This window comes from Labrus mixtus, chromosome 5 (genome assembly GCF_963584025.1).
Source record: "Labrus mixtus chromosome 5, fLabMix1.1, whole genome shotgun sequence".
NCBI lineage: Eukaryota > Metazoa > Chordata > Actinopteri > Labriformes > Labridae > Labrus > Labrus mixtus.
Genome location: NC_083616.1, coordinates 14,671,358 through 14,687,762, shown reverse-complemented (window position 1 = coordinate 14,687,762; position 16,405 = coordinate 14,671,358). Strand labels below are relative to the sequence as shown.

Sequence of the window (16,405 nt, the reverse complement as noted above, 5' to 3'; positions counted from 1 at the left end):
ACCCCTGTCTTTGACTCAGAGGTGGGATTAACACATTATGTCTACAGTGAGGCCAGGCAGCCTCTCGCTCTGAAATCAAGCCTCCAAACGCCCACCATAGAAGAGGCACCACCTGTGGATGAAGAACGCGTTGGCAGCTCTGGGCTCAGATAACTCTGGCGAGAATAGAGAGGGACCCTGTCATAAAAAGAGCTGCGGCCTCTGCTGAGGACGACCCTGTGTGTGACAGCCCAACACTTTCTCTGATTAATCAAGCTGGGCAGCAGAGGCTTTATGTGCCATTAAGAGCCTTACTAAATGACGTCACTTCATTCATTAAAATGGAGCATCCTCCATGGTTAAAGTGGGATATGCTCTCTAGACAGACAGACATGTAAAAGCTGGGAGAGCTTGTGGTAGGGCAGCAATGAGGGGTGGCAGGGGGCAGTGAGGCAAGATAAATAACGACAAATATAGACCCATTACAATGCTGAATAATTCATATTGTACGCAGGCCTTCAGGAAAACAACAGGGGAAATAACAACATCATACCAAACAGCCTTTGGTATAATGGGGCCTTCATAGATTGAAGAGCATCTTCAAATCAGGACTTGTTATGCACACACCTTGTCTGTGAATGGCGACAGGATCATGGTCAAATCACTTTATGTGGAAAATCAGGTTCCAGCAGAATAATCCCTGATGCATTTTCATTACAGGCCACTGAGGCTTAATGAATTTGTGCAGTAGTAGCTAGTTGTGAGTGGATTAACTTAAGTGGAGTTAGGGCCATACAGTAGACTCTTTGATTTTTCTGCAAGCACACAACACACACACACACACACACACACACACACACACACACACACACCCACCCACACACACACACACACAACCGTGAATGCATTCTGTAAATAAATAAGAGTGAGAGTATGCTCTATGAAGGCAATGACAGTACCAAGGAAAGGGCAAAAGTGGGTAATGTACCATTCTGCACAGAGATAAAGATGTAGCAATGGAGAGGAAGATAAAGAGATAAGGATTAGTATCAACAAGACGGCCAGAAGGTAGCGAGGAAGAGAAAGAGCAAAAAAGGAGGTGAAGATAAGAACAGAAGGGAAGAATAAAGAGTAAATGATTAATGAAAGGAGCAAAGAAGCACAGTGAGGGGAGGTCATGACTGAGAAGGATAGGAGTGATGCTGCAGCCAATGAGGTAAAGTGAGGAAAAAAGAAAAGTATTATGAACATCCCTGTTTCTGTCACACACTTTTATCGAGGGTTTTTGATCACACAACACTTTGACACTAGATTTTTTTGCAAGTAGAACTGAAATGTTTACAGTTTACAAAATGAAGTTGAAGAAAACCACTATCTGCACTGACATGATTATTTAAGTGACAACACTTTACAAAGACTTCTATTAGACTCCTTTCACTTCAGCGATATCTCAGTCAAATACAGTACATGACTTCATTTATCCCCAACTGGCAGCTCTATCGCCGGCTGCTCGCTGATGCATTTCTAATTGGTATTTTTGCTGATGGTCACAAGTTAAATCTATATTCTCCATTACCCTTCCACAGCATCCTCTGGGGTCTCTCTAATGGCTCCTGCTAAAGGAGAGCACTTGTACTGAGATGTCCATACAAAGTGTATTCTTTCTAACGCCGCCCGGCTGCTGTTTAGACTTCAGTCACAGGTTTGGTGCTTACTTAAAAGTTCACTCCAGCTTTGAAGATCAACAAAACACGTGTCATAATCCTGCAATGGAAACACAGGAGAGACGCTCGTTTTTAGATCAACTTTGTTATATCTGCTTATGTTCTCTGCTTTGTCTCCACTGAGTAGGTCTCTCACGCTGCTTTACTGAGCAAATGTTTGTTGTAGCCTTTATCCCTCTCACTTCCACAACACGTAGCAAAGCCCTCAGTGGAGCTCTGGCTGGATGACAGGCCTGAATGCTCCAACACCAGCTTGGCAAAGATTGGTGTAGCATGCGCTGGCTGGAAACAGAGCTGGCTGACAACAGAACTGTGTGAGAGCTTGCAGTGGCATACTCTATTTCCTGCATCCATTTTTTATATTACACATAATGAAAAAGCAAAACCACGTGTCGCTATAAACAGCTGAGTAACTCTCAGGAAGAATGTTCCTCATACAAAGAGAGGAATTTGCCAGAAGAAAGGTGAAATGTTCTTGCGTAGTAGTATAAGTCAAGAAAATGATGCTCATATCCTGACAGAGAGGAAGACCCCTGTGTTCTTTGGCTCACCTCAGTGTAGACCCTGTGTTTACCTTTCATTAACTAGAGATCCCAGAATCCTCTCCTCCTCCACCCTATCCTCGGGACAGTCCGATGCATAGTGAAGATAAAGTCTCTATATCAGCCACGTGAAAGGTAAAACTTATAAAAATACAATGTTGAATGTTTGAATTAGACACGCAAAGGAAAAACAATGCTTACATTTTATTCCTTTAAGTATTTGGGTTTAGTTTTAGGTTTTCCTCTATAATACAAGTTTGTTAAGGACAAATATCCAGAAGAAAAAAATTGTGTTCATGATTTTTTTTGATCAATGAATCAGTCAATCAAGTACAATAAAAAACCTTGTCCTAGAATGGTGGAATAAACATCAATGATTTTTAATGACTCTTTTGATAATTTTTAAGAAGAGACAATTATGTAAACAAGAAAAATGTTTGTATAACGCAGGGTATAGTGTGAGCAGGGGAGAGACTGATAACAGCCAACTTAGCAAGATACTCCGACCACAGTTCCAACTGAAGTTGCAAACATCCACCCTGTGTTTTTCAGACAGAACAGACTGTCTTCAAAAGATCACACCCAAACTCTGTTATCATTGACTGAATAATAGTAGACAGACCCAACGGAGAGCTAACTAAAGGAATTCAATGGAGGTGTGAAACACATCCACTGATAATGCATAAAATATCTTTGGAGCTCACTACAATAGCGTTATCAACTGTGTCCATTATGATGGGTTTTTTTTAAGTATTTGTCTTTCTCTTCTGATATCAGTTATTTTAAGGGTCATAGTCTGTAATTATTTACTGGCAACTCAAAAGTTAAAGAGAACTTCAAATGCAAAGGATTATATTTCTAGAGCCATGTTTTCATTCACCATTGTTTTAACCCGATTGGCAAATTATGAAGACTTAACAGACTTTTATTTTAACCAAAATCTTTGATATTTTTAATAAACACTGTAACCCCTAACCCAGCCCTGTATCTAGATGTCAGGAAATCATTATTATGAGAAAACTTACCTAGGTTTTTACAAGTTTTGAATGCGACTAACTTGGATATTGATTAATATGATTATTTGTCTATTCCAAGGAAACTAAAATAATTTGTGAAAGTGAAACCTGCCTGGAGCAATATCATCATGTTCCTTATTTTGTCCAACAGACATAGCAGAATCCTCAAAATATTTACATTTACTTAGACATTAGATCCTGGAACTCTAAGGAATAAGAAAAAATGAAAAGACTTCAATAGTTGTTATAAAACCTAATTGTTTCCAACCTTTTATTCCTAATCAATGCATTAAGTTTTATGGGACAAGATTCATTAAAACAAATGTTCTTTTTTCTGTTCCTTCTTGTTTATATTCCTGCTTCATGTCACCTCAATGGCAAATAAAACTAAAGCATTAACCCAGATTAATGTTTAAGATTAATTCATTCATCACTTTGCCTTGTGTTTGACTGCGTCTGTGGTTTCAGTGGGTGGTTTGTTCCAGACTATACTCTGGCCCTCTGGCAGGATGCACTCCTTCACTCTCATCTTCACAAAAAAACAATGAAAACAAAAAAAAACTAATGAGTTCAGCTGCAATTAAGACTTGAACAGACAATACAATAAAAAGGAAACCTAACACAGACACAATCAGACAAAGTGAAACAGTTCTTGTTCTGTCAGCAGTGCAGAGACTCGACTGTCTCACAGAGCAGACAACAATGCCCAGGGCTGAGATAACAGGAAATGCCAGTTTATCAGAGCGAGGAAGAAACAGAGAGAGAAGCCGAGAGAGCGTGATGGCTATGCTCAATGTTTACCAACATATTAAATAAGCAAGAATCCAGTCATATCCTTTATATAAAAAGCTCTCATATACACAAATGTTGGAGTCACTTTAACATAAATGACATTTATTTTGAGAACATGTAAGGTGAATCAATCAAATAAAAGCGGAGGCAAATCCATCACTTTCTTAATTTGAGTTCCATTTCATTGGCTTTGATTTGTTTAGATTGAGTCACCTCTCATAGGGAGTTTGTTTAATTTCACAGCTGAAAGAACACCAATGATTTTTAGGAGCGTTTTCATGTTCAACTTTCTCTACAAGCTATTACAGTTCATCTTAAATGCAACACAGCCATTAAGTCCAGAATATTAAACTGCTGTTTACAAGTTTGATGGCAACACTTTGTGATTACCCGGGGAATAACTGTTCTATATAATGACAATTTTTTCAGTGTTTCCGAGTAAAAAGGAAGTTAAACAGATTAGATATTGTTTTGGAAAAGAAATCGAAGTAAAAAGCAAAACAAAAACAGAAGCAGCCACAACTAGAGAAACATTTCTCTGTATGTAAACTGTCAGAAATAACTGAAAAGTGCCCATTGATAATCATTCATCTGAAAATATTTGCAGTTTGTTCTTTTGATTGACTATTTGATTTTGATTGAAAACAACAGATTATCAAATTGTAGAACTCAAACTTTAGAATTGAATCAACATTTCTAAACAACAAAGAGGTTAACATTGAAATATTCAAGACAATCAGAGTTTTAGAAGTGTCGATGCATTAGGCCAGTGGTTCCCAAAGTGGGGGCCGGGACCCCCTGGGGGGGTCACAAGACACAGATAGGGGGGTCGCGAGATACCTTCCAAAAACATGTAAAAATGAAAAATGTCTTCAAATTGCGTATTTTACCCAATACTGTGAAAATATTTTAAAAAGTTGATTATGTGTGTTAGGCTTCTCACGTTTCTAACAATAAAAATACTAAACTAATTTGACGGTGTAATGCTGTGTGCAACGTTTAATGTTTTAACCACCGCATGGACAGTAGGGATCCCCAGTCTCTAGCACCTTATTTTGGGGGTCGCGGGCTGAAAAGTTCAGGAACACGGCATTAGCCAAAGGGATCATAAATCAACCCGAACACGTTCTCTCATCTGTCTTTTCTTTAATGCCCTCTGGACGGAGCCATCTTGCCCCTCGAAGGAGAACCAACAGTACTCCAAGTGTTTTATCCCCTCAGCTATCAGGCTGTTGAATGCTGAATCATTCTAATGGTCTACTGTATGGACTGTTATATGGTGAGGTCACCTGTAAGGTCCATTCATTTTATGTATCTAAAATACATTCCAGCTGTTGAAATTCTAGATTGCTAGCTCTGGCTTCTCATTTGGCGACCTGTTCGTCTGTTGAATTCTTGTTACTGACATGTGAATGTGAGTATGAGCTCTATTGAAATACAAGACAAGAAGTTACTAACTATTTGCTTAGCCTCATTCTCGCTCAGTTGCTGCTGTTAACTAGATACCACTGACTTGTTTTATTAGTTGCAGAAACAATGGGCAGCCACATTTTCTGGCTTGTGTCAGTTAAACCAACTGGTCATTTTATCACTAGCAAGCTAGCTAAAAAAAACACACGTTAATTTCCCACGTTGAACTTCTCTGCTTGACTCGTTTGGCTCTTCCTGAAAAATCAATAAACAAACTCCAACTGATAAAATATTACTTCAATGGACTCTGAATATCTTTCTGACATGCTCACTGAACACAGCCCAATCAGATCCCTCAGATCAGCAGGTATAGGTCTGCTGAATTTAACTTAAAGATCCCATATTATGCCCTTTTTGGGGTTTGTATATTTAATCTATGTTCCTACTTTTGTTCGTTCACAATAGATAAAGTCAGAAAAAAGTGTCTGTTTTCATGTACTGCTCCTCCTTGCTCCCTCTACGCTCTGAGTCCGTCGGCTGCACTCTGTTGAGCCCACACTGTTAGACCCCACGTGGGCCAAGTCTGCTCTGATTGGTCTGCCAATCCGCTCTGTCGTTATTGGTCAGTTGCTCAGCACGCTTCTCGGAAAATTCAACATGAGCTGCAGGGCTTGCCACAACGAGCCAATGGGCTGAGATCAGTGATCTCACACTGACAATGACGTCGCACTGACAAATTTTTATCGAGGGGGGCTAGAACCGAGCGTTACATGCAGCTAATGCTACAGCTAACAGGAGGACGTAGGAGAAGCCGCGTTTCCGCGGACTTTGAATTTTTGCACATAGATGTGACTAAACATGCACAGGACACATGGAAAACACACTAAAGAGCATATAAAACTAGAAAAAGCATAATATGGGACCTTTAAGTCAAAACTAAATCTGGTGAAGGATGGATTTAGCCACCATGGTGCCAATATGTGGAACAAACAACCTGCTGACCCGAGGTCTGTAGAAACTTGAAGTTATTTTAAGAGCGGTGCTAGAACAATTTCTCTCGTGCCTTTGGCTGCTAGTTTTTTTTTGTATGCATGTGTGTGTACGTATGTATGGTTGCAGTGTGGTCCCTGCGTGCATTCCAGTAGGAACAGGTGTATGTGTGTAGAGTATGTGTTGTATGGGATGGTGCATGTAAAATGTGCTTTTTGAATCTATTGGTTCATTTATTAATGAGTTTGTTTAATTTTCTCTTCTGTAAAGCACTTTGAGTTTATGTTTTAATGAAATGTGCTATACAAATAAAATTTAATTGAATTGTGTGTTTATTTCAAGATGACTCATATTTAAATATTAAATATGTGCTCTGAGGCTATATCGGCTGAGTTCCATGATATTTTAGCTGCATGTCTCAGATAAAAAGCAGGAGACATATCAGTTGATGATGCATAAAAGACAGGAATAAAGAACAGAATTCCTCCACAATAAAACTTTCTCTCAGTATTTTATGCCGGTTTTAATTGAACAGTCAAATGTACTTATTCATGCTTGACACCTCCATGTTTGGCTCATCTTTTTCTTGTTTTACTTTTGACAGTCTTCCCTCTGAAATACACCTCTCTTCTTCTTCATGTCACTTTTACTTGTCACATGGGGTTGAAGCATTTTGCCATCCTCTAACCACTACGGTGAATTATATACAGGACCTGAAATGCCTCCTTCAATTCCTGCATGCTCTATTCGCCGTCCAGCAATGCACCGTCATTGTTCAGCTCACACAATGCAATATTCCACAGTCAGCAGCCACTCCAACAAAATCTGAGGACTGAAGGAGACGACTGGTGGAAAGGCAATGCTCTAATCTTACGGGATTAAAATTCCTTTCTGCAGGCTTTAATAGGTCTCTATTGTTTTAAGGGACAAAACTCAAGATTTGATATAAAAAAAAAAAAAAACTGACACAGATAAGAACAATCTAGAACGGGGAATAATGTGAGGCTATTAAGGACTGCACAGAGGCTCTAGAGGAAATACAAATAAACGACTAACCATTAAGAGAAATAAATATTGCTGCAACACAAGGTTGTAGCTGTTAGCAGTAAAATGTATAGCAAGTAACTGTTAATAACACCGACAAATAACAAGTTAAAAAAAACACATGTAGAAATGTTCCGATGATTTCCAGCACAGAATGAACAATGCTGCTGTTGCCCTGCTGTGCACCTTGTGTCACCCATTAGTCCCTCCTGCTACTATGTTGTTGATAAATGGCATTTAGTGGACCTTAAAAGGGTAAGAACTCAATGCCAAAGATTTAATCCAAAGCGAGAGAATTTATCAACCTTGCATTCAAAGGGGAAAAATGTCATGAAGGACTTTAAAGGGATCATGAGACAGACTGTGCAGATGTGGTCATACAAGGACGACACACTGAAGGAGAACGAAAGTGAAGAACTCTGTGGCTAAACTTCACAAAACAGACAAGGGACAATTGAGGCCAACATGAGGAAGAGGAAGTATTAACCAGAGAGAAGGCACAGTTCGAGAATATGTATGTTTGCGTGCAGGAGAGAGACAGGAGAGAGAGAGAAAGTCTGAAGCAGTTCCTAAGCCCGGCCGTCACGCATGCTTAACCTTGCGCTAGCGCCTGTGCGATGCAGCTTGCATATCAATGATGGAGGAATATCAGCAGAGAGGCCTCAAACCAACCTCCACTACACTGAGCAGGGAGGGGAGGCAAAGCAGTATCCGCAGTTACACTATGGCACTATGGAAAGAAGTGCAAGTTAAATCAGGCTGCTGAGCAATATAATAGTTTTGTTTAAATATTAGTACGACACAAATTTATGTTGATAGCATTAGGGAAAAGAGGATAATTTTACAGTATATCACAGTTAAAGGGATTTTCACAACAGAAATGTCTCACACCCATCCACGGTGCGCTGATCTGAATACTCCACTTCACTAAATGTCTGTCTCTTAATCCAAAAGATTAACCTGAAACACTCAGTGTTACCGAAAGAGAAGAGAAGTGAAGGGAAATAGATAGGATGTGATGATGTGTTTCTAATTAAAACATGAGCATCCAGGGACACCCAAAGGGTCCTAAGAGACCAGTGTAGGTTGATAAACTCACTCACCCATACCCTCCATCTTTTGAGGGGAGTGATAAAAAACCTTCAGGATGGATTGCCCTCTCTTTCTCTCTTCCCTTCATACTATCTGATGCTGGCAAGGACCTTTCGTCATGTCGATCTTTCCCAAGGACCCCAAGGCGTCCTGTGAGGTTACCCTATGTGGGTTGTTCTCTGTTGATTGACATATCACCCCTTTTTCACACTGTGCCCCCCCTAACTCCACCACAACCACCTCCTTGCCTCACACAGCTCAATAAGAGGCCGCTTTGATAGCAGTTCTGTGGCAAGTTATATCTCTGACAGCGAGGATAAGAGAGCGACTAGGAGGGATGCCAGCAGATAAAAGAGGACTTTTAAAAGTCTCTGTGTGTTCAGCAGGTTAAAAAGTGTCTTCTATCAGTGCCTTGTCAAACTGTCATCATCAATTTCATTTGAAGACAGCTCTGTACACCATAAAAGGATAAAAAAAAAACATATCAAAGCTTTATTTTCATCTCTGGTTTGCTTGTAATCCCAGATTGATGCTAATCTAAAACGCAGTGAGGATTAAATACATTGGTAGCTGTTGTAAATCGATATCCTTCACTTGACCGTCAGTGTTAAGGCAACAATTGAGAGCGGTGACAGTTGTGTGTGTTCTCTGTGTTGTTCACAAGCATCCCCTGAGAGCCTGAGAGGCTATTAGCTGTGTGATAATCGCTGGATGTTGTAGTTCACACAGGCAGCGTGACAGACAGATGGAGGTTGATTTTTAAGGGATGAAACATATGGGGAGAGTGCCTTAAGCAGACAGCTCAGATGAGCTTATATACTCGCACACAATGTATGCTTTCCAAAGCAGCGTAGAGGATTTTTACCACTCACTTTGTCTACCTACAAAGTGAGGGGCAGAGCTTTAAAGCTGAAGCACAACATGTTGCCCTCATGTACAGGGGAAGGGGGCTTCTCACTGGGGGTTTTTACTTTGTTCTTGGACTAAAGCCAGCAGAACCAGGTGTGGCCACTTACCAGTGTAAGTGATCTACAGAGAGAGCGAGAGGCTTGTAGAGTGCATAGGTCCGACACACAGCCATTATGGAGCATTAGACCATGAGGTCCTGCTGGATAGCTCCAGACCTCGTCTGACCTGAACACAAAAACTCCCTCTTTTTTTTTATTTAGTCCCATTCCCCATTTTCTTTACCTTTCCTGTTGAACCTGTGTCTAATGTTAAATCCTCCATTCAAGTAAGTAGCTAATTTTTCAGACTCAGCCACTCATTTCGCCCACCAAGCTGACCAACGACATATGTTTACCCTCTGGCTGTATTCTTCTTTCCATGCTTTAACAAATGATCTGCCTCTCTCTTTCCTCTAATGACTGCACTCTGTCATTTCGCAAGGACACGGAGAAGTGATAAACAAACCAAAAAAAAAAAAACCTCATTATTCTCATTCATCAAGTGGCAGCTGGCACCAACAAAATCAGGTTCCCTGCACAGCCCATGCAAAGCATTGTGAAATTACAGTATGTTGTAAGGGATATAATGCTCTATTTTTATTATAGTTTTCCTGTAATGCGACTCTCTGTCAGAGCCAGAGTGGCAGCCTGAATTGCTTCTGTCGGATAAACACTCCCAGCATGCACTGCTTTGCCTCAGTCTGCGCAATGCTGCATTGGCAGCCTCCTGGCAGGATTCTGAGGTGTCTCAGTTCAGTAGTAGCTGTGTGTGTCTTTCTCTCTCTCCCTGTGTGTGTGTGTGTGTGTGTGTGTGTGTGTGTGTGTGTGTTCAACTATGTATGTGTGCAGAATGACGATCCTTACAGCCCCAGAAATGCTTAAGTCTGCACCAGATTTCAGGCTGGCACCTGAGTTACAGACTGAGCAGCAGATGCAAGCATGATAGTTTGACTCAAGATAATTCTACATTTACAGAATGTTTTTAAACTAAATTTAGTGAGTTTGAGTAGAAAAAGCAATTAATACACAGGTTGTGCTTGTTGTTTATCTGGGAGATCAACAGAAACAGTGAGAAGTGAAAACCACTGCAAGCACATGTGCACATGTAAGTTTTTCTTCAGAAACAGAACAGGAAAAAAGAGGACTGTGTAGTATTTGCTGCAATGCAACTCATTCAAGACCACAATCCCAGAACAATGTGGAATGTGTCCTCTAACTGCCAGGGACTGAAACCTACGCTTGCTGAACAAACTGCAGTACACAGTCAGTGGTCGTGTCCTGTCACTCTGAGTTAAACTCAAGTGCAGACCGTAACACAGGTATAGCAAGACTGATACAGAAAAGATACCGGAGTGAGCCAGAGAGAGCATTCACGATACAGGCATGTAAGTGACTAAACTGCTTTCTAATAGGCCTTACCCTGACACAGACATGCACATACAGTATGTGAAGTGAAATTTGAAGACATATTTCAAACATGTGTGGATCAGGACTTTATATTTAAACACTTCATGTTTTACTATAAACAAGGACATGTTGGTGCCTTGCTTCTTCAAAACCTTAAATGGTCAGTTTAAAACATTCACTGTATATTTATATAAACAGTGAATGTACTCCATCTCCTCCTGAGGTACAAACGTGATAATAACTAGAAGATGACTGACACCTATGCATGGTCAGCGATATTGTTTGACACACTAATGTGTTTGAAATGTACGCTTTCTAGAGCTGTCAAGCTTAATGAAATAGTTTGCTGATGCACTCATTTCAGAAGAGATTATCGCACAACTGTTGCAGATCAAACTGTCTGCAATTCATGATACTATTTGAAATAAACCTGTTTTTGTTTACTTTAAGGTTTTGGATAAAGGGATCTTTAAAAACATAATTTTCTTTAACTAATCTCTTTATATGCATATCCTTTGTTTTTGACACAGATTAAATAAAGGAAATGAAAAAGTGATAACAGCTTAAGCCACATCTTCAGTGAAATGTGTGTCTACTATTTTGTGCAGTCATGGATTTCTAAGAACATCTTTAATGTAGTAAGGATGAACTCTTTAATGAAAATTGGGCTAAACTATATGAGAAAAACAATGGCAATCCTTCACTCATGTGGTGTAGTATATATCGAATTATTTTAGTTTTGATGGAAAATTACAAAGCGCATCAGACTCTTAGCTGTTATTTGTTACTGTGGGTGTTTAAAAAGAAACGTTAGATGGCAATGCAATAAAACTGTGGACAGTGTTTTGTGATTTTCTCAAGAAAACATGTTGAAGCTTTCTTACTTTCCCTTTGTTGTTTGTTATCTTACTCAGATTGTGCATACTGTAAAACCTTTTAGAATTCAGTGTTCAGTTTTTAAAAAGAGTGCTACACTTTGTAAAATCTCCTGCAGTGACATTTTTATACACGAAACCACAGGATAATTATTTTTATATCTGCAATATATTAACCTGATGAGGCCGGAAAGTATATTCAGAAAAATGCATTATCAAGGGCAAATTATACAATTCTGATGCTTATCACTCACACACACACACACACACACACACACACACACACACACACACACACACACACACACACACACACACACACACACACACACACACACACACACACACACACACACACACACACACACACACACACACACACACACACACACACACACACACACAGTGAACAGAGGTCAGTTGCATGTAGTGCTCCTCTACATGGGTCAGAGTCATGTGTCTACAGGGGTCCGTTCTGAGGTCAATACTAAAACACTGTAAACTAATGATCCAGCAAATTCCCCCAGTCCTGCTCTCTCCCTTCCTTTCGTTCCCTCAATCTGTTGTTGTCCTCCATTTCTGATCCCCTGCTGTGCTGCAGAAATGAGAAACAAGTGAAGCCTCGGCAATGCTGAGCCCGCTCTGCCTCTCTGATACACACCACTGATAAAAAGGGCTGCTTGTTAAAAGACAAATGAAACACTGCCTTGGCGGATTTTTGGCTTGATGTTTTCTTGTCAGCATGTCCTTTCTATTGTTATTGCATTTGCATTAATGCTAATATAACAACATCAATCCTACCTAAAAACAGATTAACTAACGTGGATGTCCAACTGAAATGTGCTGGCAACACTTAAATATAGAAATTTAAAAAATATGAGCAGGAAAGATCGCTAGACTATCAAGGACACCACACAAGGACAGTTTCTCATGTTTGTTTTAGAATAAATCCAGTACTTTCAACAAATTGTAAGTGGTTGGTTAAACTTGAACACCTAGAAGTGACACCACTGTAGTCCATTTACAAACAAACAAAACACATTCTTTTTTCTGGCTGATTTGATTATACTCATTTTTAAACGTTTTATTTTAATCACACAAAGTCAGGTAAATGTGAAATCTCACCAAATGTCAAAAAAGTATGAATCTTTAATTAAAATAACTGGCTATTAAATGTTATGGTATATGATGTGTAGCAAGACACTGGTTAGGAAGTTATTTAGATAATAGGTTATAATATCTAAAAATTCACGATACTGAATCTCACTTTAGAAAAGTAACTTGTGGTGTAGCACAAGGAAAGGAGTTGGGTCCTAAGTTATTCATAATGTTATTTTTTAGAGTTTCTAATTTATTGAAATGTGTTACATTTGCTGATGATGAATTGATTTTACTCTGCAGAGGACATGGGAAATTATCTGAAAATAGTAAAAGCAGAACTGAGAAAGTTAAAAACTGGTTTGAGATGAATAGGTAATCACAATAAATGATGATAAAAAGTTGAAAAAGATAAAGTATATGAAAATGTTTTTTTAAGGGGTGATCATAGATCGTAAACTTTGTTGGAAGACGCACATACAACACATCAAACCAAAAGTATCTAAATCTATTGACATTCTTTACAAAATAAAGGACCTATTAAGAAGTGCCTACATATTGCTCACTCATTATGTCATATATGACATACTGTGTTAAGTTCTGGGGAATATAAAACAAATATTGATCCCATAATTATCTCCAGAAAAGAGATGTTAAAGTAATAAATAAAAGGTGGTTACTATGAATGGACTTGTCCATTCTTTAGTTTTAGATATTGTGTATTTAAAATATTAGAAATACTTTGAGCTTTGCTTTGAGTCTTCCTGTTGGTACCCAACATTTTTTTAAATTAAGAGAAGGACATAATGATCTAAGAGGGTTATGTTTTTTCTAAACATGTAAAGCAGATGTAAAATTGATATTTTTTTAGGTTTGAAGGACAGGCAGAAATAAGCTATGGGCTTCAGTCTATTTCTTTTTTGGTCAATGATTATTTGAATTTTATTGTGTGAAATGGACCAGTGTAAACATGTGCAGTGGTGTTATTTTGTTTCTGTAACTGGAATATTCACACACTTTTTACTCTTCTTATTATTTATTTTTTTTTATAAATGGCCAAAATAAAATTGTCATTCATAAGTAAGATCAAGTTTTTCATATCTTTACAAAAAGTTTTAAAAAGTGTTTCCTTCACAGCAGGTCATCTACTTATATGCCATGTTTGCAGCATGTCTGAAAAATGCAAAGTAAAGTCTCCTTGTCAAAGGAGAACCACTCTTCTCTGCAAACTGTGAAGGGGATTCTGAAAAACACTTCACAGAATAAGAATCATCGCCAACAGAAGAGCTTTACATGCATAAACACACACAAACTCTTCCATGTGAATACACAGAGTATCCTCTAGGTCTGGAAGAAGATTTCCATGTTTGCCTCTGTCAGTACATGCAACAGTATAAAGCAGTTTGACAGCCACAGTTACCAAACATCAGTAAACTTAAACGAAACAATAAATAGATAGCAGCAGCTGAAAGCAGATGGAAGTAGATACAGTGCATCACTTCAATAAGCATCTTGCTGGGTCTAATAGCCCCAAAAGCAGTGGTGGACAAAGCACACAACTCGATTGAGTCAAAGTATATCCTGTTCATATATTACTCCAACAAAAATAAAAAATGCTCACTAAAATGTTTACTCTAGGTAAAGTACTGCAGTACTTGCTTTTAAAAAAACTTAAGTAGCCTATTAAAACTACTTTTTAAAAAGTATCTGAAAACATTGTATTTTTAACAATGCATGAGTGAAGTCAAGAATCGTAGGCAGGCTATACATTCTGCTAAGTTGTGTTTATTTAGTTACACTAACTTCAGTACAGTAGCACCCTGGAAGAAAGAATGTTGCACACAGAAGTAAACACACACACGGGCTGATGATCAAGGTCTGAATGTTCTGTCTTAGGAATTACCAACATTATTTTTACCTGCTCGAGTTAAATAACACGAATATAGTAATACGTTGAAGTCTATGTGTAGGAAAGGAAACACCTCTCCCAGGTGCAGCTCACATTATCTCGGCAAACTAAGAAGGAGACACTCCGTCCAAACAGCTGGCTGGTTTGAAATCACCGCCAGCTCAACGATCTGTTAGCCAGGACCTCTCCTCAGGCAGAGGTCTTCTTGTTTGTTCCAAATAGCAGACTGAAAGCTAAAGGGGACAAAGTGTGTTCTGTGAGGGCTCCTAAACTGTGGAAAGATCTGACCGAGAAGATCAGGTCAGCTGAGTCAGTCATCTCTTTTAAGTCCCTTCTTTACACAACTTTTACCAGCGAGCCTTTCCTGATTTAAGTTGAATTTCAAATATGACTTGAATTTTACTTTATATAATTATTTCATTTTAAGGAATTGTATGTTATTAAGAGTTATTTTAAATTAATTTATATATGACTTAAATTGTTTGTTATTTCTTAATGTTAGCCTTTGCTAATGATTTTATGACCTGCCTGTTTTTATGTTTCTTTTATTTTCTGTCCATGTAAAGCACTCTGTAACTTGATTTTAAAAAGTGCTCTATAAATAAAGGTTAGTATTACTATTATTTACATCAACAGACTGATAGCAAGGTATTGTTAACAACATGACTACCATATTAACTGTTAATCTGCCTTCAGAGAATATAGTAAAATATCTACATATTGAAAATGGCAACAATGGTAGGCCTATATGAAATTTGGTGTAAATTAATATTCATTTGAGTATTGAAGGGAAAAAAAGTGCTAAAGTTATTCTCCCAAATCATTACTTTTACATATTTTTGATCACAGTAACTAGTACTTTAACTGTAACTATTGCCCATCACTGTCAATAAGTGATCCACCTTCCCAACATGTGCTGATCTGCGTGCACTGCTTGCCAACCAGATAGCCTTTGTATCTACAGTAGGCTACTTAATACAAACCAAGACCTATCCTCTGAGTTTCTTGTTTTAAAACATCCGAGTATTCCCCCCATTAATTATCATAGTTTAAGCATTACAATACACGTGTGAAAAGGATCACATATGAACTATGGGAATACTGAATCTATAGGCTTTAGGTTGCATATTTTTTAAGACATTTTTTTCATTTTCATTATTATCACATTTCATTATTCATTTAGTAAAGCTGTGTAAACCACTATATTTTTTTACACTTAGACATTTGTCTAAAAAACTGAATTGGGCCTATCCTAATTATTCCAATCAATGGGTCAAATTCAGCACCACCTTGGCATTTCCGTTAAAACACACGTAGCCTATTTTGTGTGCTTTCGACTTATAGAAATTCCAGGGCAAATTTACTAAAGATTTCACCAAAATAACAATCACTGTCTCTCCAAGCATGTAGACAAGATGACTGTCTGATGTCACGAATCTCATGTAGCCTAGGCTATTGTAGCTGTGACTCAATAATGAGCATTACTTCAAACGCAACGCAGTCTATTTTGAAAAGCCAGTGAACAGTCATCACCATATCATACTTTGTTGCCGCTTCCTCCGTTGATAGACCACCTTCAA

General features: G+C 38.5%; 1 protein-coding gene across 1 annotated transcript in view; it reads right to left on the bottom strand.

Moving 5' to 3' along the window:
* Window positions 1–16,405, bottom strand: part of ssbp2a (single stranded DNA binding protein 2a) — a 52,699-nt gene that overhangs the window by 35,662 nt on the left and 632 nt on the right. The window lies entirely within an intron of this gene.